Genomic DNA, 10,061 nt, shown 5'->3' on the forward strand with positions numbered 1-10,061 from the left:
GGTGAAATGAAAAGATCCTATTTGAAGGTGACGCAGGCCAAACTAGACTCCAGCAAAAAGTGTCAAACAGCGCCCTCTGCTGTCAGGCAAGAGCAGAAACCATAAAAAGCTTACAGCACCTGGTATTCCCAGGCGGTCTCCCATCCAAGTACTAACCAGGCCAGCCCCTGCTTACCTTCCGAGATCGGACGAGATCAGGCGTTTTAAGGGTAGTATGTCCGTAAGCTGCCAGGTCAACTGAAAAGATCCTATTTGAAGGTGACGCAGGCCAAACTAGACTCCAGCAAAAAGTGTCAAACAGCGCCCTCTGCTGTCAGGCAAGAGCAGAAACCATAAAAAGCTTTCAGCACCTGGTATTCCCAGGCGGTCTCCCATCCAAGTACTAACCAGGCCCGCCCCTGCTTAGCTTCCGAGATCTGACGAGATCGGGCGTTTTCAGGGTAGTATGGCCGTAAGCTGCCAGGTCAACTGAAAAGATCCTATTTGAAGGTGACGCAGGCCAAACTAGACGCTGGCAAAAAGTGTCAAACAGCGCCCTTTGCTGTCAGGCAAGAGCAGAAACCATAAAAAGCTTACAGCACCTGGTATTCCCAGACGGTCTCCCATCCAAGTACTAACCAGGCCCGCCCCTGCTTAGCGTCCGAGATCGGGCGTTTTCAGGGTAGTTTGGCCGTACGCTGCCAGGTCAACTGAAAAGATCCTATTTGAAGGCGACGCAGGCCAAACTAGACTCCAGCAAAAAGTGTCAAACAGCGCCCTCTGCTGTCAGGCATGAGCAGAAACCATAAAAGGCTTACAGCACCTGGTATTCCCAGGCGGTCTCCCATCCAAGTACTAACCAGGCCCGCCCCTGCTTAGCTTCCGAGATCGGACGAGATCGGGCTTTTTCAGGATAGTATGGCCGTAAGCTGCAAGATCAACTGAAAAGATCCTATTTGAAGGCGACGCAGGCCAAACTAGACTCTGGCAAAAAGTGTCAAACAGCGCCCTTTGCTGTCAGGCAAGAGCAGAAACCATAAAAAGCTTACAGCACCTGGTATTCCCAGGCTGTCTCCCATCCAAGTACTAACCAGGCCCGCCCCTGCTTAGCTTCCGAGATCGGGCGATTTCAGGGTAGTATGGCCGTAAGCTGCCAGGTGAACTGAAAAGATCCTATTTGAAGGTGACGCAGGCCAAACTAGACTCCAGCAAAAAGTGTCAAACAGCGCCCTCTGCTGTCAGGCAAGAGCAGAAACCATAAAAAGCTTACAGCACCTGGTATTCCCAGGCGGTCTCCCATCCAAGTACTAACCAGGCCCTCCCCTGCTTAGCTTCCGAGATCGGACGAGATCAGGCGTTTTAAGGGTAGTATGGCCGTAAGCTGCCAGGTGAACTGAAAAGATCCTATTTGAAGGTGACGCAGGCCAAACTAGACTCCAGCAAAAAGTGTCAAACAGCGCCCTCTGCTGTCAGGCAAGAGCAGAAACCATAAAAAGCTTATAGCACCTGGTATTCCCAGGCGGTCTCCCATCCAAGTACTAACCAGGCCCGCCCCTGCTTAGCTTCCGAGATCGGGCGTTTTCAGGGTAGTATGGCCGTAAGCTGCCAGGTCAACTGAAAAGATCCTATTTGAAGGCGACGCAGGCCAAACTAGACTCCAGCAAAAAGTGTCAAACAGCGCCCTCTGCTGTCAGGCATGAGCAGAAACCATAAAAGGCTTACAGCACCTGGTATTCCCAGGCGGTCTCCCATCCAAGTACTAACCAGGCCCACCCCTGTTTAGCTTACGAGATCGGACGAGATCGGGCGTTTTCAGGGTAGTATGACCGTAAGCTGCCAGATCAACTGAAAAGATCCTATTTGAAGGCGACGCAGGCCAAACTAGACTCCAGCAAAAAGTGTCAAACAGCGCCCTCTGCTGTCAGGCAAGAGCAGAAACCATATAAATCTTACAGCACCTGGTATTCCCAGGCGGTCTCCCATCCAAGTACTAACCAGGCCCGCCCCTGCTTAGCTTCCGAGATCGGGCTTTTTCAGGATAGTATGGCCGTAAGCTGCAAGATCAACTGAAAAGATCCTATTTGAAGGCGACGCAGGCCAAACTAGACTCTGGCAAAAAGTGTCAAACAGCGCCCTTTGCTGTCAGGCAAGAGCAGAAACCATCAAAAGCTTACAGCACCTGGTATTCCCAGGCGGTCTCCCATCCAAGTACTAACCAGGCCCGCCCCTGCTTAGCTTCCGAGATCGGACGAGATCAGGCGTTTTAAGGGTAGTATGGCCGTAAGCTGCCAGGTCAACTGAAAAGATCCTATTTGAAGGTGACGCAGGCCAAACTAGACTCCAGCAAAAAGTGTCAAACAGCGCCCTCTGCTGTCAGGCAAGAGCAGAAACCATAAAAAAGCTTACAGCACCTGGTATTCCCAGGCGGTCTCCCATCCAAGTACTAACCAGGCCCGCCCCTGCTTAGCTTCCAAGATCGGACGAGATCTGGCGTTTTCAGGGTAGTATGGCCGTAAGCTGCCAGGTCAACTGAAAAGATCCTATTTGAAGGTGACGCAGGCCAAACTAGACTCTGGCAAAAAGTGTCAAACAGCGCCCTTTGCTGTCAGGCAAGAGCAGAAACCATAAAAAGCTTACAGCACCTGGTATTCCCAGGCGGTCTCCCATCCAAGTACTAACCAGGCCCGCCCCTGCTTAGCTTCCGAGATCGGGCGTTTTCAGGGTAGTATGGCCGTAAGCTGCCAGGTGAAATGAAAAGATCCTATTTGAAGGTGACGCAGGCCAAACTAGACTCCAGCAAAAAGTGTCAAACAGCGCCCTCTGCTGTCAGGCAAGAGCAGAAACCATAAAAAGCTTACAGCACCTGGTATTCCCAGGCGGTCTCCCATCCAAGTACTAACCAGGCCAGCCCCTGCTTACCTTCCGAGATCGGACGAGATCAGGCGTTTTAAGGGTAGTATGTCCGTAAGCTGCCAGGTCAACTGAAAAGATCCTATTTGAAGGTGACGCAGGCCAAACTAGACTCCAGCAAAAAGTGTCAAACAGCGCCCTCTGCTGTCAGGCAAGAGCAGAAACCATAAAAAGCTTTCAGCACCTGGTATTCCCAGGCGGTCTCCCATCCAAGTACTAACCAGGCCCGCCCCTGCTTAGCTTCCGAGATCTGACGAGATCGGGCGTTTTCAGGGTAGTATGGCCGTAAGCTGCCAGGTCAACTGAAAAGATCCTATTTGAAGGTGACGCAGGCCAAACTAGACGCTGGCAAAAAGTGTCAAACAGCGCCCTTTGCTGTCAGGCAAGAGCAGAAACCATAAAAAGCTTACAGCACCTGGTATTCCCAGACGGTCTCCCATCCAAGTACTAACCAGGCCCGCCCCTGCTTAGCGTCCGAGATCGGGCGTTTTCAGGGTAGTTTGGCCGTAAGCTGCCAGGTCAACTGAAAAGATCCTATTTGAAGGCGACGCAGGCCAAACTAGACTCCAGCAAAAAGTGTCAAACAGCGCCCTCTGCTGTCAGGCATGAGCAGAAACCATAAAAGGCTTACAGCACCTGGTATTCCCAGGCGGTCTCCCATCCAAGTACTAACCAGGCCCGCCCCTGCTTAGCTTCCGAGATCGGACGAGATCGGGCTTTTTCAGGATAGTATGGCCGTAAGCTGCAAGATCAACTGAAAAGATCCTATTTGAAGGCGACGCAGGCCAAACTAGACTCTGGCAAAAAGTGTCAAACAGCGCCCTTTGCTGTCAGGCAAGAGCAGAAACCATAAAAAGCTTACAGCACCTGGTATTCCCAGGCTGTCTCCCATCCAAGTACTACCCAGGCCCGCCCCTGCTTAGCTTCCGAGATCGGGCGATTTCAGGGTAGTATGGCCGTAAGCTGCCAGGTGAACTGAAAAGATCCTATTTGAAGGTGACGCAGGCCAAACTAGACTCCAGCAAAAAGTGTCAAACAGCGCCCTCTGCTGTCAGGCAAGAGCAGAAACCATAAAAAGCTTACAGCACCTGGTATTCCCAGGCGGTCTCCCATCCAAGTACTAACCAGGCCCTCCCCTGCTTAGCTTCCGAGATCGGACGAGATCAGGCGTTTTAAGGGTAGTATGGCCGTAAGCTGCCAGGTCACCTGAAAAGATCCTATTTGAAGGTGACGCAGGCCAAACTAGACTCCAGCAAAAAGTGTCAAACAGCGCCCTCTGCTGTCAGGCAAGAGCAGAAACCATAAAAAGCTTACAGGACCTAGTATTCCCAGGCGGTCTCCCATCCAAGTACTAACCAGGCCCGCCCCTGCTTAGTTTCCGAGATCAGACGAGATCGGGCGTTTTCAGGGTAGTATGGCCGTAAGCTGCCAGGTCAACTGAAAAGATCCTATTTGAAGGTGACGCAGGCCAAACTAGACTCTGGCAAAAAGTGTCAAACAGCGCCCTTTGCTGTCAGGCAAGAGCAGAAACCATAAAAAGCTTATAGCACCTGGTATTCCCAGGCGGTCTCCCATCCAAGTACTAACCAGGCCCGCCCCTGCTTAGCTTCCGAGATCGGGCGTTTTCAGGGTAGTATGGCCGTAAGCTGCCAGGTCAACTGAAAAGATCCTATTTGAAGGCGACGCAGGCCAAACTAGACTCCAGCAAAAAGTGTCAAACAGCGCCCTCTGCTGTCAGGCATGAGCAGAAACCATAAAAGGCTTACAGCACCTGGTATTCCCAGGCGGTCTCCCATCCAAGTACTAACCAGGCCCACCCCTGTTTAGCTTACGAGATCGGACGAGATCGGGCGTTTTCAGGGTAGTATGACCGTAAGCTGCCAGATCAACTGAAAAGATCCTATTTGAAGGCGACGCAGGCCAAACTAGACTCCAGCAAAAAGTGTCAAACAGCGCCCTCTGCTGTCAGGCAAGAGCAGAAACCATATAAAGCTTACAGCACCTGGTATTTCCAGGCGGTCTCCCATCCAAGTACTAACCAGGCCCGCCCCTGCTTAGCTTCCGAGATCGGACGAGATCGGGCTTTTTCAGGATAGTATGGCCGTAAGCTGCCAGGTGAACTGAAAAGATCCTATTTGAAGGTGACGCAGGCCAAACTAGACTCCAGCAAAAAGTGTCAAACAGCGCCCTCTGCTGTCAGGCAAGAGCAGAAACCATAAAAGGCTTACAGCACCTGGTATTCCCAGGCGGTCTCCCATCCAAGTACTAACCAGGCCCACCCCTGTTTAGCTTACGAGATCGGACGAGATCGGGCATTTTCAGGGTAGTATGACCGTAAGCTGCCAGATCAACTGAAAAGATCCTATTTGAAGGCGACGCAGGCCAAACTAGACTCCAGCAAAAAGTGTCAAACAGCGCCCTCTGCTGTCAGGCAAGAGCCGAAACTATAAAAGGCTTACAGCACCTGGTATTCCCAGGCGGTCTCTCATCCAAGTACTAACCAGGCCCGCCCCTGCTTAGCTTCCGAGATCGGACGATATCGGGCGTTTTCAGGGTAGTATGGCCGTAAGCTGCCAGGGCAACTGAAAAGATCCTATTTGAAGGCGACGCAGGCCAAACTAGGCTCCAGCAAAAAGTGTCAAACAGCGCCCTCTGCTTTCAGGCAAAAGCAGAAACCATAAAAAGCTTAGAGCACCTGGTATTCCTAGGCGGTTTCCCATCCAAGTACTAACCAGGCCCGCCCCTGCTTAGCTTCCGAGATCGGATGAGATCGGGCGTTTTCAGGGTAGTATGGCTGTAAGCTGCCAAGGCAACTGAAAAGATCCTATTTGAAGGCGACGCAGGCCAAACTAAACTCCAGCAAAAAGTGTCAAACAGCGCCCTCTGCTGTCAGGCAAGAGCAGAAACCATAAAAAGCTTACAGCACCTGGTATTCCCAGGCGGTCTCCCATCCAAGTACTAACCAGGCCAGCCCCTGCTTAGCTTCCGAGATCGGACGAGATCGGGCGTTTTCAGGGTAGTATGGCCGTAAGCTTAAAGGGCAACTGAAAAAATCTTATTTGAAGGCGACGCAGGCCAAACTAGACTCCAGCAAAAAGTGTCAAACAGCGCCCTCTGCTGTCAGGCAAGAGCAGAAACCATAAAAAGCTTACAGCACCTGGTATTCCCAGGCGGTCTCCCATCCAAGTACTAACCAGGCCCGCCCCTGCTTTGCTTCCGAGATCGGACGAGATCGGGCGTTTTCAGGGTAGTATGGCCGTAAGCTTTAAGGGCAACTGAAAAAATCTTATTTGAAGGCGACGCAGGCCAAACTAGACTCCAGCAAAAAGTGTCAAACAGCGCCCTCTGCTGTCAGGCAAGAGCAGAAACCATAAAAAGCTTACAGCACCTGGTATTCCCAGGCGGTCTCCCATCCAAGTACTAACCAGGCCAGCCCCTGCTTAGCTTCCGAGATCGGACGAGATCGGGCGTTTTCGGGGTAGTATGGCCGTAAGCTTTAAGGGCAACTGAAAAAATCTTATTTGAAGGCGACGCAGGCCAAACTAGACTCCAGCAAAAAGTGTAAAACAGCGCCCTCTGCTGTCAGGCAAGAGCAGAAACCATAAAAAGCTTACAGCACCTGGTATTCCCAGGCGGTCTCCCATCCAAGTACTAACCAGGCCCGCCCCTGCTTAGCTTCCGAGATCGGACGAGATCGGACGAGATCGGGCGTTTTCAGGGTAGTATGGCTGTAAACTGCCAGGTCAACTGAAAAGATCCTATTTGAAGGTGACGCAGGCCAAACTAGACTCTGACAAAAAGTGTCAAACAGCGCCCTTTGCTGTCAGGCAAGAGCAGAAACCATAAAAAGCTTACAGCACCTGGTATTCCCAGGCGGTCTCCCATCCAAGTACTAACCAGGCCCGCCCCTGCTTAGCTTCCGAGATCGGACGAGATCGGGCGTTTTCAGGGTAGTATGGCCATAAGCTGCCAGGTCAACTGAAAAGATCCTATTTGAAGGCGACGCAGGCCAAACTAGACTCTGGCAAAAATTGTCAAACAGCGCCCTTTGCTGTCAGGCAAGAGCAGAAACCATAAAAAGCTTACAGCACCTGGTATTCCCAGGCGGTCTCCCATCCAAGTACTAACCAGGCCCGCCCCTGCTTAGCTTCCGAGATCGGATGAGATCGGGCGTTTTCAGGGTAGTATGGCTGTAAGCTGCCAAGGCAACTGAAAAGATCCTATTTGAAGGCGACGCAGGCCAAACTAAACTCCAGCAAAAAGTGTCAAACAGCGCCCTCTGCTGTCAGGCAAGAGCAGAAACCATAAAAAGCTTACAGCACCTGGTATTCCCAGGCGGTCTCCCATCCAAGTACTAACCAGGCCAGCCCCTGCTTAGCTTCCGAGATCGGACGAGATCGGGCGTTTTCAGGGTAGTATGGCCGTAAGCTTAAAGGGCAACTGAAAAAATCTTATTTGAAGGCGACGCAGGCCAAACTAGACTCCAGCAAAAAGTGTCAAACAGCGCCCTCTGCTGTCAGGCAAGAGCAGAAACCATAAAAAGCTTACAGCACCTGGTATTCCCAGGCGGTCTCCCATCCAAGTACTAACCAGGCCCGCCCCTGCTTTGCTTCCGAGATCGGACGAGATCGGGCGTTTTCAGGGTAGTATGGCCGTAAGCTTTAAGGGCAACTGAAAAAATCTTATTTGAAGGCGACGCAGGCCAAACTAGACTCCAGCAAAAAGTGTCAAACAGCGCCCTCTGCTGTCAGGCAAGAGCAGAAACCATAAAAAGCTTACAGCACCTGGTATTCCCAGGCGGTCTCCCATCCAAGTACTAACCAGGCCAGCCCCTGCTTAGCTTCCGAGATCGGACGAGATCGGGCGTTTTCGGGGTAGTATGGCCGTAAGCTTTAAGGGCAACTGAAAAAATCTTATTTGAAGGCGACGCAGGCCAAACTAGACTCCAGCAAAAAGTGTCAAACAGCGCCCTCTGCTGTCAGGCAAGAGCAGAAACCATAAAAAGCTTACAGCACCTGGTATTCCCAGGCGGTCTCCCATCCAAGTACTAACCAGGCCCGCCCCTGCTTAGCTTCCGAGATCGGACGAGATCGGGCGTTTTCAGGGTAGTATGGCTGTAAACTGCCAGGTCAACTGAAAAGATCCTATTTGAAGGTGACGCAGGCCAAACTAGACTCTGACAAAAAGTGTCAAACAGCGCCCTTTGCTGTCAGGCAAGAGCAGAAACCATAAAAAGCTTACAGCACCTGGTATTCCCAGGCGGTCTCCCATCCAAGTACTAACCAGGCCCGCCCCTGCTTAGCTTCCGAGATCGGACGAGATCGGGCGTTTTCAGGGTAGTATGGCCGTAAGCTGCCAGGTCAACTGAAAAGATCCTATTTGAAGGCGACGCAGGCCAAACTAGACTCTGGCAAAAATTGTCAAACAGCGCCCTTTGCTGTCAGGCAAGAGCAGAAACCATAAAAAGCTTACAGCACCTGGTATTCCCAGGCGGTCTCCCATCCAAGTACTAACCAGGCCCGCCCCTTCTTAGCTTCCGAGATCGGGCGTTTTCAGGGTAGTATGGCCGTAAGCTGCCAGGTGAACTGAAAAGATCCTATTTGAAGGTGACGCAGGCCAAACTAGACTCCAGCAAAAAGTGTCAAACAGCGCCCTCTGCTGTCAGGCAAGAGCAGAAACCATAAAAAGCTTACAGCACCTGGTATTCCCAGGCGGTCTCCCATCCAAGTACTAACCAGGCCCGCCCCTGCTTAGCTTCCGAGATCGGACGAGATCAGGCGTTTTAAGGGTAGTATGGCCGTAAGCTGCCAGGTCACCTGAAAAGATCCTATTTGAAGGTGACGCAGGCCAAACTAGACTCCAGCAAAAAGTGTCAAACAGCGCCCTCTGCTGTCAGGCAAGAGCAGAAACCATAAAAAGCTTACAGCACCTGGTATTCCCAGGCGGTCTCCCATCCAAGTACTAACCAGGCCCGCCCCTGCTTAGTTTCCGAGATCAGACGAGATCGGGCGTTTTCAGGGTAGTATGGCCGTAAGCTGCCAGGTCAACTGAAAAGATCCTATTTGAAGGTGACGCAGGCCAAACTAGACTCTGGCAAAAAGTGTCAAACAGCGCCCTTTGCTGTCAGGCAAGAGCAGAAACCATAAAAAGCTTATAGCACCTGGTATTCCCAGGCGGTCTCCCATCCAAGTACTAACCAGGCCCGCCCCTGCTTAGCTTCCGAGATCGGGCGTTTTCAGGGTAGTATGGCCGTAAGCTGCCAGGTCAACTGAAAAGATCCTATTTGAAGGCGACGCAGGCCAAACTAGACTCCAGCAAAAAGTGTCAAACAGCGCCCTCTGCTGTCAGGCATGAGCAGAAACCATAAAAGGCTTACAGCACCTGGTATTCCCAGGCGGTCTCCCATCCAAGTACTAACCAGGCCCACCCCTGTTTAGCTTACGAGATCGGACGAGATCGGGCGTTTTCAGGGTAGTATGACCGTAAGCTGCCAGATCAACTGAAAAGATCCTATTTGAAGGCGACGCAGGCCAAACTAGACTCCAGCAAAAAGTGTCAAACAGCGCCCTCTGCTGTCAGGCAAGAGCAGAAACCATATAAATCTTACAGCACCTGGTATTCCCAGGCGGTCTCCCATCCAAGTACTAACCAGGCCCGCCCCTGCTTAGCTTCCGAGATCGGGCTTTTTCAGGATAGTATGGCCGTAAGCTGCAAGATCAACTGAAAAGATCCTATTTGAAGGCGACGCAGGCCAAACTAGACTCTGGCAAAAAGTGTCAAACAGCGCCCTTTGCTGTCAGGCAAGAGCAGAAACCATCAAAAGCTTACAGCACCTGGTATTCCCAGGCGGTCTCCCATCCAAGTACTAACCAGGCCCGCCCCTGCTTAGCTTCCGAGATCGGACGAGATCAGGCGTTTTAAGGGTAGTATGGCCGTAAGCTGCCAGGTCAACTGAAAAGATCCTATTTGAAGGTGACGCAGGCCAAACTAGACTCCAGCAAAAAGTGTCAAACAGCGCCCTCTGCTGTCAGGCAAGAGCAGAAACCATAAAAAAGCTTACAGCACCTGGTATTCCCAGGCGGTCTCCCATCCAAGTACTAACCAGGCCCGCCCCTGCTTAGCTTCCAAGATCGGACGAGATCTGGCGTTTTCAGGGTAGTATGGCCGTAAGC

At 51.7% G+C, this 10,061-nt stretch overlaps 32 non-coding genes and 12 pseudogenes across 32 annotated transcripts; all 44 read right to left on the reverse strand.

Annotated features, from left to right (window-relative positions):
* Positions 1-107: 107 nt before the first annotated feature.
* LOC131100106 (5S ribosomal RNA) lies at positions 108-226 on the reverse strand. Its single transcript, XR_009118873.1, has one exon. It is a non-coding gene; the product is annotated as a 5S ribosomal RNA (ribosomal RNA).
* Positions 227-338: 112 nt separating this feature from the next.
* LOC131097197 (5S ribosomal RNA) lies at positions 339-457 on the reverse strand. The gene has a single exon (XR_009116109.1). It is a non-coding gene; the product is annotated as a 5S ribosomal RNA (ribosomal RNA).
* A 112-nt stretch (positions 458-569) lies between these two features.
* LOC131142378 (5S ribosomal RNA) lies at positions 570-678 on the reverse strand (annotated as a pseudogene).
* Positions 679-790: 112 nt separating this feature from the next.
* LOC131097646 (5S ribosomal RNA) lies at positions 791-909 on the reverse strand. The gene has a single exon (XR_009116543.1). It is a non-coding gene; the product is annotated as a 5S ribosomal RNA (ribosomal RNA).
* Positions 910-1,021: 112 nt separating this feature from the next.
* On the reverse strand, positions 1,022-1,130 carry LOC131142223 (5S ribosomal RNA; annotated as a pseudogene).
* Positions 1,131-1,242: 112 nt separating this feature from the next.
* Positions 1,243-1,361, reverse strand: LOC131143012 (5S ribosomal RNA). The gene has a single exon (XR_009133068.1). It is a non-coding gene; the product is annotated as a 5S ribosomal RNA (ribosomal RNA).
* A 112-nt stretch (positions 1,362-1,473) lies between these two features.
* On the reverse strand, positions 1,474-1,582 carry LOC131141099 (5S ribosomal RNA; annotated as a pseudogene).
* Positions 1,583-1,694: 112 nt separating this feature from the next.
* Positions 1,695-1,813, reverse strand: LOC131097712 (5S ribosomal RNA). The gene has a single exon (XR_009116607.1). It is a non-coding gene; the product is annotated as a 5S ribosomal RNA (ribosomal RNA).
* A 112-nt stretch (positions 1,814-1,925) lies between these two features.
* LOC131142363 (5S ribosomal RNA) lies at positions 1,926-2,034 on the reverse strand (annotated as a pseudogene).
* A 112-nt stretch (positions 2,035-2,146) lies between these two features.
* Positions 2,147-2,265, reverse strand: LOC131143356 (5S ribosomal RNA). Its single transcript, XR_009133406.1, has one exon. It is a non-coding gene; the product is annotated as a 5S ribosomal RNA (ribosomal RNA).
* Positions 2,266-2,378: 113 nt separating this feature from the next.
* LOC131098424 (5S ribosomal RNA) lies at positions 2,379-2,497 on the reverse strand. The gene has a single exon (XR_009117298.1). It is a non-coding gene; the product is annotated as a 5S ribosomal RNA (ribosomal RNA).
* A 112-nt stretch (positions 2,498-2,609) lies between these two features.
* Positions 2,610-2,718, reverse strand: LOC131100439 (5S ribosomal RNA; annotated as a pseudogene).
* A 112-nt stretch (positions 2,719-2,830) lies between these two features.
* LOC131100107 (5S ribosomal RNA) lies at positions 2,831-2,949 on the reverse strand. The gene has a single exon (XR_009118874.1). It is a non-coding gene; the product is annotated as a 5S ribosomal RNA (ribosomal RNA).
* Positions 2,950-3,061: 112 nt separating this feature from the next.
* LOC131097198 (5S ribosomal RNA) lies at positions 3,062-3,180 on the reverse strand. Its single transcript, XR_009116110.1, has one exon. It is a non-coding gene; the product is annotated as a 5S ribosomal RNA (ribosomal RNA).
* A 112-nt stretch (positions 3,181-3,292) lies between these two features.
* LOC131142037 (5S ribosomal RNA) lies at positions 3,293-3,401 on the reverse strand (annotated as a pseudogene).
* Positions 3,402-3,513: 112 nt separating this feature from the next.
* LOC131097647 (5S ribosomal RNA) lies at positions 3,514-3,632 on the reverse strand. The gene has a single exon (XR_009116544.1). It is a non-coding gene; the product is annotated as a 5S ribosomal RNA (ribosomal RNA).
* A 112-nt stretch (positions 3,633-3,744) lies between these two features.
* Positions 3,745-3,853, reverse strand: LOC131142125 (5S ribosomal RNA; annotated as a pseudogene).
* Positions 3,854-3,965: 112 nt separating this feature from the next.
* LOC131143013 (5S ribosomal RNA) lies at positions 3,966-4,084 on the reverse strand. The gene has a single exon (XR_009133069.1). It is a non-coding gene; the product is annotated as a 5S ribosomal RNA (ribosomal RNA).
* A 112-nt stretch (positions 4,085-4,196) lies between these two features.
* LOC131100051 (5S ribosomal RNA) lies at positions 4,197-4,315 on the reverse strand. Its single transcript, XR_009118818.1, has one exon. It is a non-coding gene; the product is annotated as a 5S ribosomal RNA (ribosomal RNA).
* Positions 4,316-4,427: 112 nt separating this feature from the next.
* LOC131141100 (5S ribosomal RNA) lies at positions 4,428-4,536 on the reverse strand (annotated as a pseudogene).
* A 112-nt stretch (positions 4,537-4,648) lies between these two features.
* On the reverse strand, positions 4,649-4,767 carry LOC131097713 (5S ribosomal RNA). The gene has a single exon (XR_009116608.1). It is a non-coding gene; the product is annotated as a 5S ribosomal RNA (ribosomal RNA).
* Positions 4,768-4,879: 112 nt separating this feature from the next.
* On the reverse strand, positions 4,880-4,998 carry LOC131099306 (5S ribosomal RNA). The gene has a single exon (XR_009118141.1). It is a non-coding gene; the product is annotated as a 5S ribosomal RNA (ribosomal RNA).
* A 112-nt stretch (positions 4,999-5,110) lies between these two features.
* Positions 5,111-5,229, reverse strand: LOC131098555 (5S ribosomal RNA). Its single transcript, XR_009117422.1, has one exon. It is a non-coding gene; the product is annotated as a 5S ribosomal RNA (ribosomal RNA).
* A 112-nt stretch (positions 5,230-5,341) lies between these two features.
* Positions 5,342-5,460, reverse strand: LOC131099553 (5S ribosomal RNA). The gene has a single exon (XR_009118378.1). It is a non-coding gene; the product is annotated as a 5S ribosomal RNA (ribosomal RNA).
* A 112-nt stretch (positions 5,461-5,572) lies between these two features.
* On the reverse strand, positions 5,573-5,691 carry LOC131099115 (5S ribosomal RNA). Its single transcript, XR_009117953.1, has one exon. It is a non-coding gene; the product is annotated as a 5S ribosomal RNA (ribosomal RNA).
* Positions 5,692-5,803: 112 nt separating this feature from the next.
* LOC131142646 (5S ribosomal RNA) lies at positions 5,804-5,922 on the reverse strand. The gene has a single exon (XR_009132718.1). It is a non-coding gene; the product is annotated as a 5S ribosomal RNA (ribosomal RNA).
* Positions 5,923-6,034: 112 nt separating this feature from the next.
* Positions 6,035-6,153, reverse strand: LOC131142740 (5S ribosomal RNA). The gene has a single exon (XR_009132807.1). It is a non-coding gene; the product is annotated as a 5S ribosomal RNA (ribosomal RNA).
* Positions 6,154-6,265: 112 nt separating this feature from the next.
* LOC131097520 (5S ribosomal RNA) lies at positions 6,266-6,384 on the reverse strand. The gene has a single exon (XR_009116421.1). It is a non-coding gene; the product is annotated as a 5S ribosomal RNA (ribosomal RNA).
* Positions 6,385-6,496: 112 nt separating this feature from the next.
* On the reverse strand, positions 6,497-6,625 carry LOC131099721 (5S ribosomal RNA; annotated as a pseudogene).
* Positions 6,626-6,737: 112 nt separating this feature from the next.
* LOC131100529 (5S ribosomal RNA) lies at positions 6,738-6,856 on the reverse strand. The gene has a single exon (XR_009119102.1). It is a non-coding gene; the product is annotated as a 5S ribosomal RNA (ribosomal RNA).
* Positions 6,857-6,968: 112 nt separating this feature from the next.
* LOC131098684 (5S ribosomal RNA) lies at positions 6,969-7,087 on the reverse strand. Its single transcript, XR_009117547.1, has one exon. It is a non-coding gene; the product is annotated as a 5S ribosomal RNA (ribosomal RNA).
* A 112-nt stretch (positions 7,088-7,199) lies between these two features.
* On the reverse strand, positions 7,200-7,318 carry LOC131142647 (5S ribosomal RNA). The gene has a single exon (XR_009132719.1). It is a non-coding gene; the product is annotated as a 5S ribosomal RNA (ribosomal RNA).
* Positions 7,319-7,430: 112 nt separating this feature from the next.
* LOC131142741 (5S ribosomal RNA) lies at positions 7,431-7,549 on the reverse strand. The gene has a single exon (XR_009132808.1). It is a non-coding gene; the product is annotated as a 5S ribosomal RNA (ribosomal RNA).
* A 112-nt stretch (positions 7,550-7,661) lies between these two features.
* LOC131097521 (5S ribosomal RNA) lies at positions 7,662-7,780 on the reverse strand. Its single transcript, XR_009116422.1, has one exon. It is a non-coding gene; the product is annotated as a 5S ribosomal RNA (ribosomal RNA).
* Positions 7,781-7,892: 112 nt separating this feature from the next.
* On the reverse strand, positions 7,893-8,011 carry LOC131141012 (5S ribosomal RNA). Its single transcript, XR_009132489.1, has one exon. It is a non-coding gene; the product is annotated as a 5S ribosomal RNA (ribosomal RNA).
* A 112-nt stretch (positions 8,012-8,123) lies between these two features.
* On the reverse strand, positions 8,124-8,242 carry LOC131142957 (5S ribosomal RNA). The gene has a single exon (XR_009133016.1). It is a non-coding gene; the product is annotated as a 5S ribosomal RNA (ribosomal RNA).
* Positions 8,243-8,354: 112 nt separating this feature from the next.
* LOC131141247 (5S ribosomal RNA) lies at positions 8,355-8,463 on the reverse strand (annotated as a pseudogene).
* Positions 8,464-8,575: 112 nt separating this feature from the next.
* On the reverse strand, positions 8,576-8,694 carry LOC131143357 (5S ribosomal RNA). Its single transcript, XR_009133407.1, has one exon. It is a non-coding gene; the product is annotated as a 5S ribosomal RNA (ribosomal RNA).
* Positions 8,695-8,806: 112 nt separating this feature from the next.
* On the reverse strand, positions 8,807-8,925 carry LOC131097413 (5S ribosomal RNA). Its single transcript, XR_009116320.1, has one exon. It is a non-coding gene; the product is annotated as a 5S ribosomal RNA (ribosomal RNA).
* Positions 8,926-9,037: 112 nt separating this feature from the next.
* LOC131141101 (5S ribosomal RNA) lies at positions 9,038-9,146 on the reverse strand (annotated as a pseudogene).
* A 112-nt stretch (positions 9,147-9,258) lies between these two features.
* On the reverse strand, positions 9,259-9,377 carry LOC131097714 (5S ribosomal RNA). The gene has a single exon (XR_009116609.1). It is a non-coding gene; the product is annotated as a 5S ribosomal RNA (ribosomal RNA).
* Positions 9,378-9,489: 112 nt separating this feature from the next.
* Positions 9,490-9,598, reverse strand: LOC131142365 (5S ribosomal RNA; annotated as a pseudogene).
* A 112-nt stretch (positions 9,599-9,710) lies between these two features.
* On the reverse strand, positions 9,711-9,829 carry LOC131143358 (5S ribosomal RNA). Its single transcript, XR_009133408.1, has one exon. It is a non-coding gene; the product is annotated as a 5S ribosomal RNA (ribosomal RNA).
* A 113-nt stretch (positions 9,830-9,942) lies between these two features.
* On the reverse strand, positions 9,943-10,061 carry LOC131098425 (5S ribosomal RNA). The gene has a single exon (XR_009117299.1). It is a non-coding gene; the product is annotated as a 5S ribosomal RNA (ribosomal RNA).

Source organism: Doryrhamphus excisus, chromosome 13 (assembly GCF_030265055.1).
Source record: "Doryrhamphus excisus isolate RoL2022-K1 chromosome 13, RoL_Dexc_1.0, whole genome shotgun sequence".
Lineage (NCBI taxonomy): Eukaryota > Metazoa > Chordata > Actinopteri > Syngnathiformes > Syngnathidae > Doryrhamphus > Doryrhamphus excisus.